This window comes from Elephas maximus, chromosome 10, assembly GCF_024166365.1.
Source record: "Elephas maximus indicus isolate mEleMax1 chromosome 10, mEleMax1 primary haplotype, whole genome shotgun sequence".
NCBI classification, from domain to species: Eukaryota; Metazoa; Chordata; class Mammalia; order Proboscidea; family Elephantidae; genus Elephas; species Elephas maximus.
This window is the reverse complement of record NC_064828.1, coordinates 90,770,114-90,775,710: the sequence shown is the minus strand read 5'-3', so window position 1 is coordinate 90,775,710 and position 5,597 is coordinate 90,770,114.

The following is a 5,597-nucleotide window of genomic DNA, read 5'->3' as shown; positions in this document are numbered from 1 at the left end:
CACATATTTTGAGGAAACACAATTCACTCCATAACAGTGCCTGCTAGTCAGGCTTTTCCGATAGAATCATGAGATCTAAGAAGGTTAATTAGGAACTAGGGATGTGGAAAGGGGCAGTTGTAGAGAAGACTGGGTGGCTGAAATGCTATCTTTATAGGTTGGCACTGCACATGTTGGAGGTGTGTTTGTTACCAGGGTTCTTTTTCCTTTTAGTATTATAATTATTATAATGATGAGCAACAATGGAGACTCCACAATATGTCAGGGGAGAAGCCAGGAATAAAATGTAATTCCTGAAAAACCTAAATTGTAAAAGCCATAATCTTAAAAAGGAAAAGTCTTTATGCGTATACATAGGTCTAGAAATAAGTTGAAGCATGTGTTTATTTATACACCCACCTGCCCACACTCCTGGGCTATGTGTACATGCCTATACATGCATTCACATGTTTGTATCTAACAGTACATATGTATCTGTATATACCCACAGGAGTGGCCAGATATATATTTCTGTATTGGAGCCTGGCTCTTTAAAATGGGAGATAATGACACTGAAAATTATTCTAAGCTTTTCAAAGACATAAATGACCAGACTGCCTCCTGACTCCTGAATTACATTACCCAGAAAGAACTTAATAACATGTTATTATCGCTTCTCCTTACTGACAGGATTTTGGGGCTGAAAAGACAAACAAGAAGTGTGTTCGTAATCACCAGCACAGTCACCTCTGCCAAGCTGCGACCACTGCTAATTCCAGGTAAGTGCTGCAGGGTGGAAGAAAGCCTGAGGCTGGTAATGCCACTTGGTGCTTGGTAATTTTTGCCAGTTCATTTAGGCTGTCACCATCTGAGAGGGGGCTCCAGGGAGCTCATGGAGCCAACAGAGTCCCACAGGGTGAAGGGCAGAGAAGCGAGACTGTATTATGGGAACCAAAATAGAATTTCTCAGTTCAGCGAGACAATGTAGGTGAAATTCCTTGTAAACGGTAAAGGGCTCCACAAAAATGACTGAAGGGCATTATTAATGGGTCCTGTTTGGGTTCACAGGGCCACTGTGTACAGCTGCATAGGCTGTGCCCTCCTCAGCTTGTGAGCATGCCATTGAGTCTATGTGAATAGTGCCCGGTGGCAGACCTATTGGTTGAAATGGAGCTCAATTGACTGATAAAGACCAGTATGGTGGCTGATATTCTTCTCTTGGACAGTGATGGACTACCCAGGAGGGTGGTCAGCAATTCTGACAACATACCAGTGCTCTGGGGAATTTGCTTCTGGGTAATTTAAAGGCAATTCCAAATAAGATCCTTGAGGATAGAAGCCACATCTTATTCACGTAGTATGCCGAGTTTTGCAATATGTCTGGTATATGATAAATGTTTGGAACACTTTTGTCAAGTAAAGGAATGGACGGATATTGAATGAATGAATGATAACGACTCACTAAGATCAGCTCCTGGGAAGAACTGCATTGTAGTGGTACAAAGAGCATGTTTAGCTCAGCAGGTGCAACTCATGCTCTCCCCCATGTCTCCTTCTCCATGACTCTGGAGTTATGAAAAGCATTTTGTGAAAGGTCATTGGCATGCTGTGAGTTAGCAAGGGTTTATTCATAATTTATGATGTGCCTCATCTGACACTATGTGCTATGGTAGTAATGATGGTGGAGGGGTCAGCAGACAGAAGCATAGGTCATGGTCCCTGCTACCAAGGAACTTACAAAATACTCAGATGTAAGTTCATGAAAAAATAAAATAATGTTATCAAGTGTCATTAGACCAAATGCCAACAAATAGCAAAGATGGAAAGTGTTATAGGAGTTCAGGCCAGAAACCAAAGCCTTTTTGATGCATGATCATGAGAAAGGGACTTACCTGTTCTGAGTCTCTGTCAGTTTATAAGACTGACATAATTCTTCCTACCTTTCATGGCCTCAAACAGTGGGTTAAAACAGATAATATATTTAAAGTACATAGCACAGTTCCTGGCACATGATAGAAGTTTCCAAAATATTAGTTCCTTTATAAAGACTCTTTCAGTCAACATTTTGAGCAGGCAGGGCCAAGATGGTAGAGTAGTCAAGACACTTCCAGTGATCCCTCTTAAAACAAAGACCCGAAAAAACAAGTGAAACAATTGTATATATGACAAGCTAGGAGCCTGAACGTCAAAGGCAAAGTTAGAAAGTGGACTGAGCAGCAGGGGGAGGGAGAGACGGATCAGAAGTAGCGAGGAGTTGCCTGACCTGAGTCACTGGGAACCCTCAGGCACCGTTCCCTGGAGCTACCGCAGCAGAACCGGCTGCCACGTTCCAGAGGCAGTTTCCTCAGGGAGAGACAGCAAGCTATACAGCCTACTCACACCTCTGAAACCAGAGAAAAACGGTAGTCTCGGCAAAAGCTAAGTACTTGCATTTATTTTACCATGTCCCCAGCCCCCAAGATGGCTTCAGTGGCTGTTGATTTCCCTGGACCTGAGATAGGCCCTGTTGAGCACTGGGAGCCATTCTCCCAGCCTTGGAGAAGGAATAAATTCACAACTGGGGAAAAAGATAATCTGCCAGCTCCACAGACCTGGGGAGCTCAGGACAGAAGTGGTACCTGTCCAGGCACAAACGGTCCATGGACTTTGAATACCTTTTACCCCTACATGGACCTATGTGGACCCATTTTAGGAGAATAGGCCCTTGTTGGCAGACTGCAACTGTTCCAACTGTGTGATGGAGAGGTGGATGTTTGATGTTTCCCACCACATTGCCTATTAAACAGGGTCCTCGCCTACCCACATCAGGGGCCTAAGGACTGGTGGCTCCACTCAGGTCACCCAGTCACCCATGACAGGCAGGCAAGGATAACTGGTACCTCCCAGTCCTTACAAACTAAAGCATTGGGTGCCCACTGTCCAGCTGTAGAACCCATCCACTATGCACTCTAGAGAACAGGGAAGCACTTTCCTCACAGACACTCGGGGCGTGGTTGTCAGCCCCCTGCCTTGTTCAGAGCATGACCCGCTGCTGCAAAGATACCTGTACCTACACCGATCACCCCTGCCCCTCTAAGACTGTAGGACAGAGCTGATACCACAAACTTGATGACCAACTACCTGGACACCTGAGCTGAATCCATACAAGAAATGTGAATGCATTCCTAGGCTCATATACCTGGTAACAGCTCTAGCCATATGGTGACAGGATGTTAGAGCTTCAAAGGCAAAAATAATCAAGCTACTTCACTCAAGCAACCTATTTGGGCATATTAAAACAAAACAAAGCAAGAACCTAGGTAACAGCAAACATAAAATAAACTAATACAATAACTTACAGATGGCTCAGAGACAACACTCAATATCAATCACATAAAGAGGCAGACCATGAATACTTCAACAAACTCTCAAAACAAAGAATCAAGGAATCTTCCAGATGAAGGTGTCTTCCTGGAATTACCAGAGGCAGAATACAAAACATTAATATACAGAACTCCTCAAGACATCAGGAATGAGATCAGGAAGGAGATCAGGCAATACTCAGAACAAGCCAAGTAACACACAGATAAAGCAGTTGAAGAAAGGAAAAAGGTTATTGAAGAATGTTATGAAAAATTTAATAAGCTGCAAGAATCCATAGAGAGACAGCAATCAGAAATTCAGAAGATTAACAATAAAATTACAGAATTAGACAACTCCATAGAAAGTCAGAGGAGCAGAATTGAGGAAGTGGAAGGCAGAATTAGTGAGACTGAAGATAAAACACTTGGCACCAATATATTCAAAGAAAAATCAGAAAAAGAATTTTAAAAAATGAAAAAACCCTAAGAATCATGTGGGACTTTATCAAGAGAAATAACCTACAAGTGATTGCAGTACCAGAACAGGGAGAGATAACAGAAAATACAGAGAGAACTGTTGAAGATTTGTTAGCAGAAAACTTCTCTGATATCATAAAAGATGAGAAGATATCTATCCAAGATGCTCATTGAACTCCACATAAGGTAGATCTCAAAAGAAAGTCACAAAGACATATTATAATCAAACTTGCCAAAATCAATGATAAAGAGAGAATTTTAAGAGCAGCTAGGGTTAAACAAAAAGTCACCTACAAAGGAGAGTCAATAAGAATAAGCTCGGACTACTCGGCAGAAACCATCCAGGCAAGAAGGCAATGGGATGACTTATATAAAAAAATTGAAGGAAAAAATTGCCAACCAAGAATTGTACATCCAGCAAAACTGTCTCTCAAATATGAAGGTGAAATTAGGACATTTCCAGATCAAAAGAACTTCTGGAAATTCATAAAAACCAAACCAAAAGTACAAGAAATACTAAAGGGAGTTCTCTGGTTAGAAAATCAATAATATCAGATATCAACCCAAGACAAGAACACAGGACAGAGCAATCAGATGTCAACCCAGACAGGGAAATCACAAAAATAAATCAAGATTAAAAAAACACTCAAAATGGGGAAACAGCAATGTCATTAAATAAAAGAAGACAACATTAAAACAATAAAGAGGGACTAAGAAATGTAGTTATAGATCTTTCACATGGAGAGGAAGACAAGGCGATATAAAGAAATAAGATTTAGGTTTAAACTTAGAAAAATAGGGGTAAATATTAAGGTAACCACAAAGGAGACAAACTATCCTACACATCAAAATAAAATGCAAGAAAAAAATAGAGACTCAGCAAAAACAAAATCAACAACAACAATTAAGAGGAAAAGATAATATATAAACTATTCAGCATAAAAAAAGAAACACTCAACACACAAAAAAAGACATCAAAATGACAGCACTAAACTCATACCTATCCATAATTACACTGAATGTAAATGGACTAAATGAACCAATAGACAGAGAGTGGCAGAATGGATTAAACACACACACACACACACACACACACAATCCATCTATACGCTGCCTAAAAGACACACCTTAGAGACACAACGAAAACTCAAAGGATAGAAAAAAATATATCGAGCAAACAACAACCAAAAAAAAGCAGGAGGAGCAATATTAATTTATGACAAAACAGATTTTAAAGTTAAATCCACCACAAAGGATAAGGAAGGACACTATATATAATGCTTAAAGGGACAATACACCAGGAGGATGGAAACATATTAAATATTATGGACCTAATGACAGTGCTGCAAGATACATAAAACGAACTCAAACAGCATTGAAAAGTGAGACAGACGGCTCCACAATAATAATAGGAGACTTCAACACACCACATTTGGTGAAGGACAGAACATCCAGAAAGAAGCTCAATACAGACACAGAAGCTCTATATGCCACAATCAGCCAACTTGACCTCACAAACATATACAGAACACTCCACCCAACAGCAGCCAAGTATACTTTCTTTTCCAGTGCACATGGAAGATTCTCTAGAATAAACCACATATTAGGTCATAAAGCAAGCCTTAGCAGAACCCAAACCACTGAAATATCACAAAGCATCTTCTCTGACCATAAGGACATAAAAGTAAAAATCAAAAACAGAAAAAGCAGGGAAAAGAAATCAAACACTTGGAAACTGAACAATACTTTGCTCAAAAACGACTGAGTTTTAGAAGACATTAAGGATGGAATAAAGAAATT